Source organism: Plecotus auritus, assembly GCF_963455305.1.
Source record: "Plecotus auritus genome assembly, chromosome: 1".
In the NCBI taxonomy this organism is placed as follows: Eukaryota; Metazoa; Chordata; class Mammalia; order Chiroptera; family Vespertilionidae; genus Plecotus; species Plecotus auritus.
In genome coordinates this window covers 106869520-106887876 of record NC_137770.1, presented here as the reverse complement: position 1 = coordinate 106887876, position 18357 = coordinate 106869520, and the positions used below count along the sequence as shown (strand labels likewise).

The following is an 18357-nucleotide window of genomic DNA, read 5'->3' as shown; positions in this document are numbered from 1 at the left end:
AGCCAGGCTGCGGCCCGGGACAGGGACAAGCCAACCGCCCCGCAGTCCTGGGTGCCTGTGACTGCAGCCCAGGTGAAGCTGCCCGCCCACGGTCCCCTGCGGCTGCAGCCGGCCCCGGCAAAACTAGTCCGGGTCCTGGGTGCCTGCAACTGGCCAGAGGAGGGAATCCTGGGTCCCAGGTGCTGGGCAAGGCAGAGGAGGTTAGGAGCGATCAGGCCAGCAGAGGAGCAGTTAGTGGCGATCAGGCAGGCAGGTGACCAGTTAGGAGCCAGCGGTCCCGGATTGCGAGAGGCAGTCGGACATCCCCCGAGGGGTCCCAGATTGGAGAGGGTTCCCCCTCCCCAGTCCCCCCCCCCCCCCGGGGCATGAATTTCATGCACCGGGCCTCTAGTTAATAAACTAAAAAGGCATACTACTTAATGGGAGAAGATATTTGCAAATAGTGTATCTGATAAGGGGTCGATATCCAAAATATATAAAGAACTTATAAAATTCAGCATCAAAAAGCAAAATCCAATTTTAAAAAATGGGCAGGAGACATGAATAGAAATTTCTTCTAAGACATACAGATGGTGAACAGATTCATAAAAAAAAATGCTCGGAAGAGAAAAATGGTGGCGGAATAGACAGACGTGTTCCGAGCCTTGTCCCGGAGCAGAAAGAAAGAACAGCTGAGGGTCGCACTAGGAGTGTTTGTTGGCAAGTTGGGGGACAGCTGAACTCCAGAAGAAGGTGGGAGACTGCTAGATGGGGTTCCCCTGACATGGCAGCTCCCACTGCGGCTGGATCCCCTCCTGGAGCTGCGAGCTTGGACGCGGAGTCTCCGCCATCTGGAACTGGAAAGTGGAGCTTATCGGAAGCCTGAGAATCCACAACTGCGGCACCCACGGAACAGCTGTGAGCCCCAGAACAACGCTCCCCAATTGGCGCAAACACAAGGGTTCAGAGGAGCTCTACACTCCACCAGGGAAAGGTCAGATTTTGCCTGAGATAAGGTGAGGTCTCTAGTCCCAGCGCGAGAGAGGAACGCGCGTTTTGCAGGAGCTGGAGGACCAAGGAAGTCTGTGCCTAGAAAAATCCGTGGCTGTTGGGGCTGGCGTGATCTGTGAATGTGGAAGGGGGTCCTCAGAGCTGCTAACAGAAGGGCTCTCTAAAAAGCAACCCATTTTGATCTGAAGTGCAGGGACACCCTAAGAATTTCAGGGGTGTGCTAGACTTACGCGCAGCCCCAGTGTGCGCACACTTGGGCTTTTTCCTCTTGAAATTCTTGCTTCTGATTACTAAGCCCAATACATAGGATCACCCAGTTGGGGACACCCTGGGAGACTGCAGGGGAAAGTTGTTTTTCTGGAACCTGGGGATCGGAGCGGGGAGTGACCATCGGAGAGTCAGCTCTGAGGGAGCCCACTCCCACAAACCGGTAGTGAGTGCCACAGGGAAAGAAGGCTCTAACACTGCCTAGAGAGGTCATAGATAAACCCAGAAGTCAATCCAGAAACACTGCCACCCAGGGGCTGAATCACAAATTCACTCTTGTGTAATCAAAAATAAAGGAATACGAATTAAGACACACCGCCTGCTTAAAATCAGGACTGGCTTACATCACTGAAGAGCAGTGGAACGCAGGGAACTGCAATACTGTCCGGACTGAGAAACAGGCGTGCCAAACAGAACAAAAGAGGAAGTGAATGACCTTCACTACTCCACATTTTATTTTTATTTTTTATTTTTTTATTTTTTTATTTTCATTTTTTGCATCTTTTACTAAAGAAACTAATTTTTTTTCTTTTTTCCTCACTTGATTTTACCTTTTTAATTATTGCATTCTTATTTTCAATCCGTATTATTACTACTGCTATTTTATCTTTTTTTTTTTTTAAGTGTCATTTTTTTTTTTCTCATCATTTTGTTTTGGGATTAATGTTCTACATTCTATTTTTATCTTTCCTTTAGCATCATTTTACTCTATCTCAACTCTACCTTTATGCCATCACTCTCTTTCTCACTTTTCCCTTTTCGGTGTCCTGTTTATCTTACCCCTTTCCTGCTTTAGATTTTCCCTATTCTTTCTGTTTACCCCCTGTTAAAATTTCACCCTACTTATATATCTAATCTCCAATCCCCTGCTCCAAGTCCATACACACCTCTCTCTTCGCTGTCTTAACTATCCAAAAAATTGTTTTTCTCTCTGTCCTTTTGTTGTTGTTCGCTTGAATGTAGATTATATCGAATTTTTATGCTTTTTTTGTGAGATTGTTTTGCTTATTCTTCTTTTGTTTATTTTTTTGTTGGTTTAGTGCTTCTGTTTTCCCTTGCCTCACTCAATATTAGTTGGTGTTGTAGTTTGTATTAATCCCCAGGTACTTGTTGCTGGCATTTGCTGGGATAAGTGATTGTTCTATTGGAGTTTTATCCCCAATATATATAGTCTGTTTCCCTTTCTCTCTTAGTCTCTTTCTTGTCTCTCTTACTTTTTTTTCTTCTTTTTTCCCTTTTCCCAATTTCATTTTGACACTCCTTTTTTTTTTCTTCTTCTTTCTTTCTTATTCCTCTTCTCCTTTCTCTACTATCCCCGAATTTGCCTTTCTCTGATGGTCACCTTTATTGGAGGTTATTAATATCGTGAATACATTTCTGTTCAGTGCCTTGTGTGTTGTACCTGGTAGTGCTGTATTTTTTGCCTTTAAATCAACGCAGGAGAGAGAGAACTACATAACCAGACACCCAGAGAAGAGAGACCATGGGGAGACAAAGACACAGCCCGCATATGAAAGAAAAGCAGGCATCACCAGAAAAGGAAGTAAATGAAATGGAAGCAAGCAACCTTCCAGAAAAAGAATTCAGAGAAATGGTCATAAGGTGGCTGAAAAGAATGGAAGACAAATTCGACAATATGAGCAAGAACCAAGAGGAAATGAAGAAGAACCAAGAAGAAATGAAAAATGACATTGCTGCTGTAAAGAACTCAATAGAAAGCATCAAGAGTAGACTAGAAGAAGCAGAGGACCGCATCAGTGAGCTAGAAGACAAGATGGGAAAAAATACCCAACTAGAGCAACTTCTAGAAAAAAAAATTAAAAGACAGGAGGAGAGCCTAAGGGAACTTTGGGACAACACAAAACAAAACAACATCCGCATAATAGGGGTTCCAGAAGGAAAGGAAGCTGAGCAAGGAATAGAAAACCTCTTTGAAGAAATTATGACAGAAAATTTCCCTGATATAGAGAAAAAAAAACCCACACAAATCCAAGAAGCTCACAGAGTCCCAAGCAAAATGAACCCCAAAAGACCGAAGCCAAGGCACATTATAATTAAATTGGCAAACACTAACGACAAAGTAAGAATCTTAAAAGCGGCCAGAGAGAGACAGAAAGTTACATACAAAGGAACCCCCATCAGACTAGCAACTGATTTCTCAACAGAAACTCATCAGGCCAGAAGGGAATGGAATGAAATATACAAAGTCATGCAAAGGAAGGGTCTGAATCCAAGAATACTGTACCCATCAAGGATATCAATCAAAATTGAAGGTGAAATCAGGAGCTTCACAGACAGAAAAGGACTAAGGGAATTTATTACCACCAAACCAGCAATGAAAGAAATGCTAAAGGGTCTGCTGTAAAAAAAAAAAAAAAAGAAATAGGAAGCGAAGAAGGAACACAGGTGTAAAGAATAGGAATGGTGACAAATAAGTACCTATCAATAATAACTTTAAATGTAAACGGATTAAATGCCCCAATCAAAAGACATAGGGTAATGGATTGGATAAGAAAACATGACCCATATATCTGCTGTCTACAAGAAACCCACCTCAGAAAAAAAGACGCACACAGACTGAGGGTGAAGGGATGGAAAAAGGTTTTCCAGGCAAATGGAACTGAAAAAAAAGCTGGGGTAGCAATACTTATATCTGACAAATTAGATCTCAAACTGAAGGACATAACAAGAGATAAGGAAGGCCACTTCATAATACTAAAGGGAGCAATCCAACAAGAAGAAATAACTCTGGTAAACATATATGCACCCAATACAGGAGCACCCAAATACATAAAAAAACTCCTGGAGGATATCAAGGGAGAGATTGACAGCAATACAATCATAGTAGGAGACTTTAGTACCCCACTATCACCATTGGACAAATCCTCTAAACAAAAAATCAGCAAAGAAACATCAATCCTAAATGACTCACTAGACCAGATGGAATTAATTGACATCTTCAGAACATTTCACCCCAAAGCCACAGAATATACATTCTTCTCAAGTGCACATGGGTCATTTTCAAAGATAGACCATATGTTGGGACATAGGCAAAGTCTCTTCCAATTCAAGAAGATAGAAATCATATCAAGCATCTTCTCATACCACAGTGGCATAAAACTGGAAATCAACTACAATAAAAACAACCCAAAGAAATCAAACACATGGAGGCTAAACAGCATGCTATTAAACCATGACTGGGTTACCAGAGAGATCAAAGAAGAAATAAAAAACATCATGGCAACAAATGACAATGAAAACACTACAATCCAAAATCTATGGGACACAGCGAAAGCAGTCTTGAGAGGGAAGTTCATAGCTCTACAAGCCTAATGCAAAAAACAAGAAACAATGGTAATAAATTACCTAACCCAACAACTCAAAGAGTTAGAAAAAGAGCAACAAGAAAAGCCCAGTGTAAGCAGAAGGAAGGAAATAATAAAGATCAGAGCAGAGATAAACGACATAGAGACCAAAGAAACAATACAAAAGATCAACAAAACCAAGAGCTGGTTCTTTGAAAGGATAAACAAGATTGATGAACCTCTAGCCAGGCTCACCAAGAAGCAAAGAGAGAGGACCCAAATAAACAAAATCAGAAATTAAAGAGGTGAAATAACAGATCCCGCCGAAATACAAAGGATTGTTAAAAATTACTATGAACAACTCTATTCCAACAAACTGGACAACCTGGAGGAAATGGACATATTCCTAGAAAAATATAACCTTCCAAAACTCAATCAGGAAGAATCTAAACAGCTCAATATGCCAGTAACTATGGAAGAAATTGAAGCAGTCATCAAAGAGCTTCCGGCAAACAAAAGCCCGAGGCCAGACAGCTTCACAGGAGAGTTTTACAAAACATTCAAGGAAGAACTAAAACCTATCCTCCTCAGACTATTCCAAAAAATTCAAGAGGAAGGAACACTTCCAAGCTCCTTCTATGAAGCCAGCATCACCCTAATACCAAAACCAGATAAAGACAACACAGTGAAAGAGAATTACAGGCCAATATCCCTCATGAATGTAGATGCCAAAATCCTCAACAAAATTCTAGCAAATCGGATCCAGCAGTACATCAGAAAGATGATACACCATGACCAAGTAGGGTTTATTCCAGGAATGCAAGGATGGTACAATATCCGAAAATCAATAAATGTGATACATCACATAAACAAATTGAAAGATAAAAATCACATAGTCATATCAATTGATGCAGAAAAAGCATTTGACAAAATCCAACACCCTTTCTTGATAAAAACTCTCAACAAGGTGGGAATAGAAGGATCATACCTCAACATAATAAAAGCTATATATGATAAACCCACAGCTAACATCATACTCAATGGGCAAAAACTAAAACCATTTCCCCTAAGAACAGGAACAAGACAAGGATGCCCACTCTCACCACTCCCGTTTGACATAGTACTGGAAGTATTAGCCATTGCAATTAGACAAGAAGAAGAAATAAAAGGCATCCAAATTGGAAAAGAAGAAGTAAAGCTGTCCTTATTTGCAGATGACATGATATTGTACATAAAAAACCCGAAAGACTCCATCAAAAAACTAACAGACTTAATAAATGAATTTGGCAATGTAGCAGGATACAAAATTAATGCCAAGAAATCTATGGCATTTCTATACACCAACAGTGAACTTACAGAAAGAGAGACTAAAAAAGCAATCCCATTTTCCATCGCACCAAAAAAATTAAGATACTTAGGAATAAACCTAACCAAGGAGGGAAAAGACCTATATGCAGAAAACTACAGGACACTGAAAAAAGAGATAGAGGAAGATGTAAATAGATGGAAGAACATACCATGTTCATGGATTGGTAGAATCAACATCATCAAAATGTCCATACTACCCAAAGCAATCTATAGATTCAATGCACTCCCCATTAAAATACAAACAGCATATTTCACAGACCTAGAAAGAACTCTCCAAAAATTCATCTGGAATAAAAAAAGACCCCGAATAGCCACAGTAATCCTGAGAAAGAAGAATAAAGTAGGAGGGATCTCAATACCAGATTTCAAGCTGTATTACAAAGCCACTGTCCTCAAAACAGCCTGGTACTGGCACAAGAACAGACATATAGATCAATGGAATAGAATAGAGAATCCAGATATCGACCCAAACCAATATGCGCAATTAATATTTGACAAAGGAGGAATGAGCATACAATGGAGTCAAGACAGTCTCTTCAATAAATGGTGTTGGGAAAATTGGACAGATACATGCAAAAAAAATGAAACTAGATCACCAACTTACACCATACACAAAAATAAACTCAAAATGGATACAGGACTTAAATATAAACGGGAAACCATAAAAATACTAGAGGAATCCACAGGCAGCAAAATCTCAGACACATGCCAAAAGAACTTTTTCAGTGATACTGCCCCTAGGGCAATGGAAGCCAAACAGAAAATAAACAAATGGGACTACATCAAAATAAAAAGCTTTTGCACAGCAAAAGAAATCATCAACAAAACAACAAGAAAGCCCACTGTATGGGAGAACATATTTGCAAATGGTATCACTGATAAAGTTTTAATCTCTAACATCTACAGGCAGCTTATACAACTTAATAAAAGGAAGATAAATGATCCAATAAAAAAATGGGCAACGGACCTAAATAGAATCTTTTCAAAAGAAGACAGAAGGAAGGTCAAGAGACACATGAAAACATGCTCAAAGTCACTAATTATCTGAGAGATGCAAATCAAAACGACAATGCAATACCATCTCACACCTGTCAGAATGGCTATCATCAACAAATCAACAAACGACAAGTGTTGGCAAGGATGCGGAGAAAAAGGAACCCTTGTGCACTGCTGGTGGGAATGCAGACTGGTGCAGCCACTGTGGAGAACAGTATGGAGTTTCCTCAAAAAACTGAAAATGGAACTCCCATTTGACCCAGTAATCCCACTCCTAGGAATATATCCTAAGAAACCAGAAACACCAATCAGAAAGGATATATGCACCCCTATGTTCATAGCAGCACAATTTACAATAGCTAAGATTTGGAAACAGCCTAGGTGCCCGTCAGCAGATGACTGGATCAGAAAACTATGGTACATCTACACAATGGAATACTATGCTGCCATAAAAAAGAAGGAATTACTACCATTTGTAGACACCTGGATGGAATTAGAGAACATTATGCTAAGTGAAATAAGCCAGTCAATGAAAGAAAAATACCACATGATCTCACTCATTTAGGGATAATGAAAAACATTATAAACTGATGAACAAAAAGATAGTTACAGAGGCAGTAAAGCATCAAACAGACTGTCAAATTACAGCGGGAAGGTTAGGGAGAGGTGGGGGAAATAAGAGATCAACTGAAGGACTTGTATGCATGTATATAAGAGTAACCAACGGATGCAAAACATTGGGGGGTGAGGGCATGTATGGGAGTGGGGTGGGGGGGGCAATGGTAAGATATGTACACATATAATACCTTAATAAAAATTTGAAAAAAATAAAAAAAATGCTCAATGTCACTAATCATCAAGGAATGCAAGTAAAAACCACAATGATATATCATCCCACCTGTCAAGATGCCTGTTATAAAAAATACAAGAAACAAAAAGTGTTGGCAGGGATATGAATGAAAGGGAACCCTTATATACTGTTGTTGGGATTATAAAATACCACAGACACCATGGAAAACAATATGGAGTTTCCACAAAGAATTACAAATAGAACTACCATACAATTCAGCAATTTCAGTTCTGGGCATTTATTTGAGGGGGGGAAAACACTAAATCGAGAAGATATATGTACCTCTATGTTCACTGCAGCATTATTTACAATGGCATGATATAAAAGCAACCTAGGTGTCCATCAATAGATGAATGGATAAAAAAAATTGTGACAGCTGAAACTGGTTTGGCTCAGTGGATAGAGCGTCGGCCTGCGGACTGCAGGGTCCCGGGTTCGATTCCGGTCAAGGGCATGTACCTTGGTTGCGGGCACATCCCCGGTGGGGGGTGTGCAGGAGGCAGCTGATCGATGTTTCCCTCTCATCAATGTTTCTAACTCTCTATCCCTCTCCCTTCCTCTCTGTAAAAAATCAATAAAATATATTTTTAAAAAAATTGTGACATATATATGTGTGCATATACATACACATATAGATATACACATACATATATACATATGTGTTCATATGTATGTAAAATGTAATATTACTCAGCAATAGAAAATAATGAAATCTTGCCATCTGTGACAACATGGATGGACATAGAGGTATTATGTTAAGTGAAATAAGTCAGAGAAAGACAAATATTGTTTCATTTCACTTAAATGTGAAATCTAAAAAACTAAACAAATAAACAGACTAACCTAAGAGACTCATAGATACAGTACGAACTGATAGTACCCAGAGGTTTGGGCAGTGGGGAAATGGGCAAAAAGTTGAGTGGGATTAAGAGGTACCAACTTATAACATAAACAAGTCCAGGACATAATATACACCATAGAGAATATAGTTAATAATATCAAAATAACTTTGTATAGTGATAGATGGTTACTAGATTTCTTGTGATCATTTCATAAAGTATATAAATGTCATATTACTATGCTATACATTTGAAACTAATATATTATTATATGTCAACTATACTTTAATTTAAAGGAGCTTTACATCCAGAATGAAAAATATTAATTCTACTTCTAAGAAAACAAAAGTTTTTAAATCACTGATTTAAGGGATTTAAAATGAATTTTAAATAAATATTTTAATAGTAAGAAAGTATAGAATGACATTTAAAAATCTGATTAGTAAAAATTAGGAAAAATAATCTAAATTGGGCTCAGAATAATTCTAACAATAAAATATAATCATGTCGCTTTTCTTTTGCTTAAAACCTTTCAGTGACTTCCCATTGCCCTCATGACAAGAATTCCACTTCCTAGCATAGACTGTAAAGCCATTTTCAACCAAGCTCCTGTTATGACAAACTCCTCCTAATCAATACCCTCCAACTAAATTTATGCTCTGGCCTTAGAGAACGACTTCCCCACATGCCTTGTTCTCCTTTTACCACTGGGACTTTGTTCATGTCCCCATTACAGGTCCCCTTCAGAATGACTTCTACTTGCCTTGGTTTAGCTATCCCTTCCTTTCAGAGGTAGCTCCAAAATTTCTATATGAAAAGGCTTAGTGAAGGCATTCTGGAGGGAGAAAATGCCAGAGATTTATCTTACAGTTGTATTTGAATAACACAAACATACTGCTACTTTGATTATAAGGTTCATTTGGTGTAGTCTGGGGAACTGAGGAGATGGTCAGAGACTAAAATACCCTAATTCCTTCCTTGGTGCTGTCACTGCTTCCATTGGAAAAGTTTGCTTGCTACCCTCAGAACAAACTAGGTACCACATATTTCGTGTATTTACCTCTATTACAGAACTTACATTGTATTAGGCTTGTCTGTTCACCTATCACTTTCGTTAGCTAGCCTATAACCAGGCTAAGAGCAAACACTATCTTTTTATGGCTGTAGTCTTAGAATCCTGGCACACATTAAATGCCCTATAAAATTTTTTTACAAAATGAATCAAGTATTCTATGAAAACCTATGATGTAGAAGGTACTTTTATTAGGAGTTAAACGTGGGTGATATAGTTATTATCTAGTTAAAAATATAAAATATTTAAAATAGCTTCAAATAGATGAAACATCAACAAATATGAAACAGTAAAAATTAGAAACTTCTATTAACCAGCATTCCTATACATCTACATTTCTAAGTGAAATGCCTTCTCTATCATCCAAGAAACATTACATATATTGCAGTATATTTTCGTATAATGTGAATTTGATTGAATAAAGAGTGCTTAGCATTTTTAACTTATGATAGCCCACTAATTAACTAGAATCTCAACTTCCTGATGATGTCTTCAGGATCCAGATTAAAAGAATGATCCAGATGACTAAAATCAACCAAAACCTCAAACATCACAAAGTATTCTTGCCTGTGTTTTAAAAAAAATGTTAAGGAAGAGAAGTATATCCATAAAGAGAAAAGATGAGGTACCAAGTCAAGAAGTGGGAACAGACACATGCTATGTTAAGAATAAATATTACCATAAAGAGACTGTGTTGAACAGAAAGAGATTTGAAAAACTTTACATTCTAGGCTGAGTTTAGCTTTGATTTGGTAAATAATTAGAAACTACTTAAACTTATAACTTGGGAATGTAAAATATAAAAACATTGCTTAAATAAATGGTTAGCATATGGTAGGTTCTCAAATGTATATGCAACAAACACATCATTACTGAACGTATTTGAGCAGGTGGGACTGAGGCATGGATTCCAATATGGAAGATATATAAAAAAAACAGGTGTAAAGGGATGATAGCCAGGACTAGGGGAGCCAATTGCAAAAGTGGACAATAATGGTTTTGTAAATATTCTAACAGTCCAAATATTTGCACTGGAATTGATTTCAATAGTCAGAGTAATACTATAAATAGAAATTTTCAGGCTGTTATGGTACAATCAAGAAAATGTATGCTGCCCTGGCTGGTGTGCCTCAGTGATTAGAAGATTGGTGTGCACACCGAAGGGTCAGGGTGAGTGTGTGAGGCAACCAATCTATGTCTCTCTCACATTGATGTCTCCCTCTCCCCCCAACACACATCCCGACTGGGGCAAGGATATAACATGCAACCCAGGTACATGCCCTTAACCAGGAATCGAATCCGAGAACCTTTGGTGTGGGGGCTGATGCTCTAACCACTGAACTACACTGGTCAGGACCAAATAACATACTTTGAAATTTTTTTAAAAAATATATTTTATTGATATTTTATAGAGAGGAAGGGAGAGGGATAGAGAGCTAGAAACATCGATGAGAGAGAAACATCGATCAGCTGTCTCCTGCACACCTCCCACTGGAGATGTGCCCGCAACCAAGGTACATGCCCTTGACCGGAATCAAACCCGGGACCCTTCAGTCCGCAGGCCGACGCTCTTTCCACTGAGCCAAACCGGTTTCGGCCATACTTTGAAATTTGTTTAACATTATTTTGTTTGATTCCTTTCTGTTTAACTTTTGTGTATCTATTAGAAGTTTTTCCTTTGTGGTTACTTTGAGGCTCATATAAATCTTGTACTTATAACCATCAATTTTAATTTGTTAAGAACTTAAGTTCAACTGCATACAAACACTCTGTGCTTTTATCCCCATAGACTTTGTGTTCTTGAAATAAAAATTTATTTATTTATTTTTACATTGTGAATCTATCATCCAATTTTGGGGGTTATAGTTATTCTAAATACATTTGTCTTTTAATTTTATATGATGGTTACAGGTAATTTACATACCACTATTACAGTGTTTTGTCTATATATTTACCTTCACCAATGAGCTTTATACTCATAAGTTTTCATGTTGCTATTTAACATGTTTTAATTCCATTTAAAGAACTCCTTTAATGATTTCTTTTATTGCAGGTCAAATGATAACAAACTCTGTTTTTGTTGGCCTGGCAAAGGCTTTATTGCCTTCACATGTTAAAGGATACCTTTTCAGGGTACATTGTTCTTAGTTGTCAATTATTTCCTTTCAGTACTATGAAATATATCAACCTACCTCTCCTGGCCTGAAAAGTTTCTGTTGGGAAAGCCACTAATACTCTTAAGATGGTTCCTTTTATGTGATGAATAACCTTTCTCTTGCTTGCAAAATTCTCTGACTTTTGACAGTTTAATTGTAATGTTTCTCAGTGTAGCTATATTTATGTTCAAACTATTTCGAGTCATGTGGGCTTCCTGTGTCTGGATATTTATTTCTCTCCCCAGATTTGAGATGTTCTCAGTTTTTATTCTTTAAATAAGCTCTCTGCCCCTTTCTCTCTTCTTCTGAGACTCCCATAATTAGTATATTGGTTCATTTAGAGTGTCCCATAAACCATGTAGTCTTTTTTCATTCTTTTTTCTAAATCAATAAAATAATTTCAAATGACTTTTGATTTCAGTGATTCTTTCTCCTGCTTGATTTGAGTCTGGTGTTGAAGCGCTGAATTTTTTTTTTTTCTTTTTCAGCTCAGCTATTATATTCTTCAGCTCTAAAATTTCTGTTTGGTTATTTGTATTTTTTCCTATCTCTTTGTTGAACTTGTTTTGTTGTATTATTTTCCTGATTTCAGTAAATTGTTTATAAATGTTCTCTTATAGTTTGCTGAGCTTCTTTAGAACAATTATTTTGAAATCTTTTAAGGCAATTTGTGGATCTCCATTTGATGACTAGCTTGCATTTGGTGGCAAAAGCTATTCTATTTTGCACTATAGTAGTAAAATATAAAAATTAAAATGCTCAACATATTTAATTATACCAATTTTGGCTCAGAAGTCTATGTCAGAAGTTTTGGGAAATGGCAGCCAAACAGGCAGAAGTAACAACTAAATCGAATAAAATCCAACTGGAATTGGTGAATTAGACACAGCTGGAGAGACAATCCACAGCTGGAAAGGGCAGAGGATGCCTGGAGAACGGTAGGATTGGGGGTATTGCCTGGAGAGAGAGAGACACACGCACAACCACCTGGATGAGAGGGTCAGAAGGAACCTGTGCTGCACCAAGTCTGCATCCCTTGAGGACGTGTAATATCTTACTGTGGAAGGAAGATCCACAGGGCTGCTGGCGGCTGGGAAATCTAAATCTAAGTCCACAGATTCGAGAGGCTGCACCCAGAAAGGCAGCCTGAAGAGCTGCCCCAGCCTTGTGGTATAGGGGAGGAGAGAAACTCGCAGTGGCACGGTTGTTTTGCCTTTGTTTTGTCTTTGCTTTCATTTGCTAAACCCAGTGCAAAGGACCTTTCAATTACAAACACTCACTGATGCTGTGGTGAAGGTGGAGGTGCAGTTTTGTGGAGGCTGGAGAGAGGCTGTGGAGGGGAGCAGGACAGGGAGAGGTGACCAGAAATCCAGCACTGAGACATTCCAGACCCTCCAAAATTAAGCAGCTGTTTTCCTCCTAAAGAGCCAGCCCCGCCCAGCAGCCTTAGGACAGTTAGTGCAGCCACACCCAGCCTCAAGCTTTGCAGAGGAAATAAGGATTCTGAATAGCCCCAGGGAACCCTCGGGGACTGGGTTGAGGGGCCCTCTTCCATCCCAGAAAGCAATATAGCAACACCCCTACCTAAAGCCCTTGTCAAAAACAGACACTTGAGTTATTAAGACAGCAGGCAGGCAGGCAAAAACAGGCAGATTGGCCCCACCTGCTTGCAACCAAGGCTGTGGAGAAAAACACAAAGGAGCTGTGGATCGCTTGGAACTTCAACACAGTGTTGACTACCTAACAAGAAACTGAGAAATGGCAGACAGTAGAGTGGGGTATTAAACCAGCCCCCATTGGACATTAAAACTCAGCTGAAGCAAACGACACTTCACTATTTTTTATATTTTATTTAAAATGTTTTTAATTTTTTTTGTTTTGCTTTATCTTTTATTTTTTGTATTATTTTTCTTCATGCTATTTTTATTATTTTATTTTTCCCACATTTTTTCTTTACCTTTTATATCCTGCTTCTCTTCTCCTATCCCCACTTTAGTTTTTCTCTCACCTTTCTCTTTACCCCTTGTTAAAAACTGATCTTCTTTATCTGCTTTATTGATTGGGTTATTCTTTTTTTCTTTAAATGTATTTTATTGATTTTTTGCAGAGAGGAAGGGAGACGGATAGAGGGTTAGAAACATCGGTCAGCTGCCTCCTGCACACCTCCCACTGGGGATGTGCCCGCAACCAAGGTACATGCCCTTGACCGGAATTGAACCTGGGACCTTTCAGTCCGCAGGCCAACACTCTATCCACTGAGCCAAACCAGCCAGGGCTTGATGGGTTATTCTTATCGCAGTTTCTGTGGGCTTACTCTTATATCTAATTACCTCTTCCCTGCTCCAAGTCAATGCACCCTTCTCTGTTCTATTTCTTTGGTAGGCAATTTTTTATGCTTTTGTTTTTCCTCTCCTCTCTTGCTCTATTCTTCTCCTAATTTTTTAGTTTTACTCAAGCCTACATGCTCTCTCCTCTAGTCTCCTTTTCCAAAAATAAATTTAATTTTTTTTCTTTCTTTTTTTAATTTTTATCTTTTTATTTTTTGTTTATTATTTATTATTTGTTGTTTTCTCTTTTCTTCTTATCCACTCATTCTATTTCTACCTCCTCTATACTAAATCGTGGTCCTTCCCCAATTCATTTCAATTCCTTAACCTTACTTAATGTATACTAGTATAAGCTCTGCCTCTACAGATTCTCCCCTCTCCCTCCTCCTTTTTCTGGGTGTTTGTTGTTTGCATTTTTTGGTTTGTTTGTTTTGAGGTGTTTTCTCCCCATATTTCTTCTTTTTTCTTCTTTTCTCTCTTACCTTTTGTATCTTTTCTCAATACCATTTTGCTCTCTTTATCTCTCCTAATTCTCTTTTTTCTGGTGATCACTTTTATTGGGATTATCAGTATCTGAAATACATTTGTGTTTTATTCCTTTGGAATAAGATACCTTTGTGTGGTATCTTATAGAGTTGTGTTTTGTACTGTTTGGTCAATGTGGCAAAGATTGAGCCATATAACCAGACACCCTGAGAAGAGAGTCCATCCACAAATGGGACCATAACACTCAAGATACAACTACACCAAGAGAACCCAAATATCCCAAGTATGAGGCATCCCTAGAATACCCATGCCAGAAGACCAGAGAGATTACATCACTGGGTCCCACAAAACATCCACTATATAAGATAAACTCAAAAAAATATGGGTAACAGAAGTTTGATCTAACATAGAAACAACCACAAAGGAACAGAAAAATGGGGAGACAAAGAAACAACCCCCATATGGAAGAAAAGGAGGAATCACCAGAAAAGGAAAGAAATAAAATGGAGGCAAACAACTGTCAGAGAAAGAATTCAGAGCAATGGTTATAAGCATGCTGAAAAGGAAGGAAGACAAATTCAACATGTATTAGAATCAAGAGGAAATGAAGAATGGCATAGCCACAATAAAGAACACAATGGAAAGTATCAACAGTAGACTAGAAGCTGAGGACCACATCAGTGAGTTAGAAGATGAGGTAGAAAAAAACCACCCAAGCAGAGCAGCACTGGAAAGAAAACTTAAAAAGCAGGAGTAGAGCATAAGGGAGCTTTGGGACAACACAAAACAAAACAACATCCGCATAAGAGGGGTTCCAGAAGAAGAGGAAGCTAGGTAAGGAATAGAAAACCAGTCTGAAGAAATAATGACAGAAAACTTCTATGATGTTGGGAAGAAAAAACTCCCAAGTCCAAGAAGCACACAGAGACCCAAACAAGATAAACCCAGGAAAAAGAAAGAAAAAAAAAAAAAAAAAAAGGAAGAACCCAAAAAAATCCACACCAAGACACATCATAATTAATTGCCAAACATCAATGACAAAGTAAGAATCTTAAAGACTGCCAGGACAGAGACAGAAAGTTACCTACAAGGGATCTCCCATTAGACTATCAACAGATTTCTCAACACAAACACATCAGGTCAGAAGGGAATGGAATGAAATATACAAAGTGATGCAAAGCAAGGGACTGAATCTAAGAATGCTATACCAAGCAAGGCTATCCTTCAAAATTGAAGGTGAAATCAGGAGCTTAACAGACAAAAAAGGTGCAGGGAAGTATTAACCCACACGCCTTGTTCACCAGACCTTGCTCCTTCAGGTTACCACTTGCTCCTATCGATGGCACATGCACTTTCTAAGCAGCACTTCAAAACATACGAAGAAGTGGATAATTGGGTCTCTGGTTTGCCTCAAAACAAGAAAAATTCTATTGGACGGTATCCACAAATTACCCGAAAGATGGGGGAAATGTGTAGCTAGCAATGGACATTACTTTGAATAAAGCACTTTTGATGTTTCTCTTGAAATTATCATGTTTTCTTTGATTTCAAAATCATAATCGCCATTATTAACCAGTACACCTCGTAGAGGGACCTGAAGAGTATTATGCTAAGCAAAATAAGCCAGTCAGAGAAAGACAAGTATCACATTATCTCACTTATATGTGGAATCTAATGAACAAAATAAACTGAAAAATGAAACAGATGTAGAGACATTGAAGCATGCAACACTGGCAATTCTCAGAGGGAAGGGGGTTGCAAAAAGAGATAAACCAAAGAACAAACATGCATATATGCGTAAGAGAGGAACACAGACAAGAGTGAGGTGAAGGCCTGAGGAGAGAACGGAGTGGGGAGTGGAGTCAATGGGTAGAAAAAAAGGGAGACACAGCTATAATACTTTCAACAATATAGGTAAATTGAAACAAACAAACAAACAAACAAAACAATAACCCCGTATGGTGTCTGAGTTATTTTAATTGTAACCTAATCTTTTAGGATAAGAACAGGATATAATAAATGCTTTAAAATGGTGGACTTGCTAGAAAACTACAGGAACACAAAGTGCAAAATACTTAATATGTGAAAGCAAGCATATATAAACTTAATATGAGCAAACCTGTTATTTTATTCTACAACAGTAAAAAAAATCCTCTCAAGTAAAAGGTATGTATTATGTTGTTATCCAAAAGTATTAATCAGAGTATCAATAAGTTAACAGGGTTTTTAAAAATGACTTCAAAGTCTAAATTACTCCCTGTACTTGCATAGATAAATGTTGTCTATAGGCAACTAAAAATACATAGAGAGACAAATAAGCAGAAAGGCTACATTTATTATTAACAAATAATCATTTATTCTTCCTGAAACATGAAAAAGGCTTTAAAGAAGGTGGATTAGCCAAAGAACATATATGCATAATCCACAGATATAGACAACTGTGTTGTGAAGGCCAGAGGGAAGAGGGTTCAGGGGCTGGATGGAAGTAGGCAAGGGGAGGGAAAATGGGGATTTCAGTAATAGTGCAAACAATAAAGTTAAAAAATAAACCTCTGGATAGGTTTTTTCCCATGGGCGGGGTGGGGTGGGGGGAAGAATCTTCAAAGATGTTAAAGATCCTTCATTATCAGAGACAAGAGCATGACAACTACCACAGGGTGCCAGATGGGAGGTCTAAAGTTCAAGCAAACAGGCAAGATGGGATCTGAAGGAGTTGAGAAGCCAGTGGGAAGAATGTAGAAAGTGACCAAATATAGCAAAAACAGGCAAAAAGTCACCCTTTGTTTTAGCCAAAAAAATAAAAAGAGCAATAGCATTTTCTTCTTTTCATTAATTTTGAATATGTGGCATACTGCAATCATCCAACTATAGGGGCAAGTAAAGAGCCATAGGAAAAACTGCACCTGAGTAAATCAATATAACCCTACTGACCCATTATTTTTTATTCTTAGAAATCAATTATTTCCGTTCTACAGCAGAATGTGAAGCAGAGTTTGGAAAATAAATGTATTATAAAGTGAATGATACCAACAAGGAGATCTATGTAAGCTAATAGATATTCTTTGCATGAAATTCCAAGACCCTCATGTGCACTTCTACAGATCATCTTATCTCTGGTGGGCAGAACAAATACCTTTCCTTTTACCATGTGATTTCTAACCTCACCTTTTATCCTTAATGCTCCCATACATAGGAATATGCATGAGAACCTATCATACTTATCTATATGTTTGTTTTAAAATCCACTTTTTTTGGAAGAATACATTTTATATTTAAAATAAACTAATACTGATGATTGAACAATAAAAAAAAAGGTTGTGAAAAAGGAAGGGTATTTATCAGTCAGAGAAATGATTTACTGTGTTAAGATACACTCTTTAGAAAATTAAAAATGGCAGCAGAGTAAGTGGACAGGCTCCCAGGAACAAACTGAAATTACAACTAAAATACAGAAAAACTTCCTGAATAATCAACGGCAGACTCGCTGGTGAGAACCCTGACATCTGAGGACCGAAAGTGAAGACCACATAGAGACTGGTAGGAGGGGCAGAAGCGAGAAAGGGCTGGTTGGTGCCCAAAGACTGCAACTGAAGTTCCAGAGAGATATCTGAGCTGTGGGGGGTTGCCACTGAGAACTCTTGGATCTAATCCCCAAGCTGGGCCCCCCTAGCAGAGAGCACCAGAACTGAGAAGGGTACCCA

At 38.3% G+C, this 18357-nt stretch overlaps 1 protein-coding gene across 16 annotated transcripts in view; it reads right to left on the bottom strand.

Moving 5' to 3' along the window:
- The window catches only part of ZEB1 (zinc finger E-box binding homeobox 1), a 308304-nt gene that overhangs the window by 170801 nt on the left and 119146 nt on the right, over positions 1–18357 (bottom strand). The gene's annotated exons all lie outside the window — the stretch shown is intronic.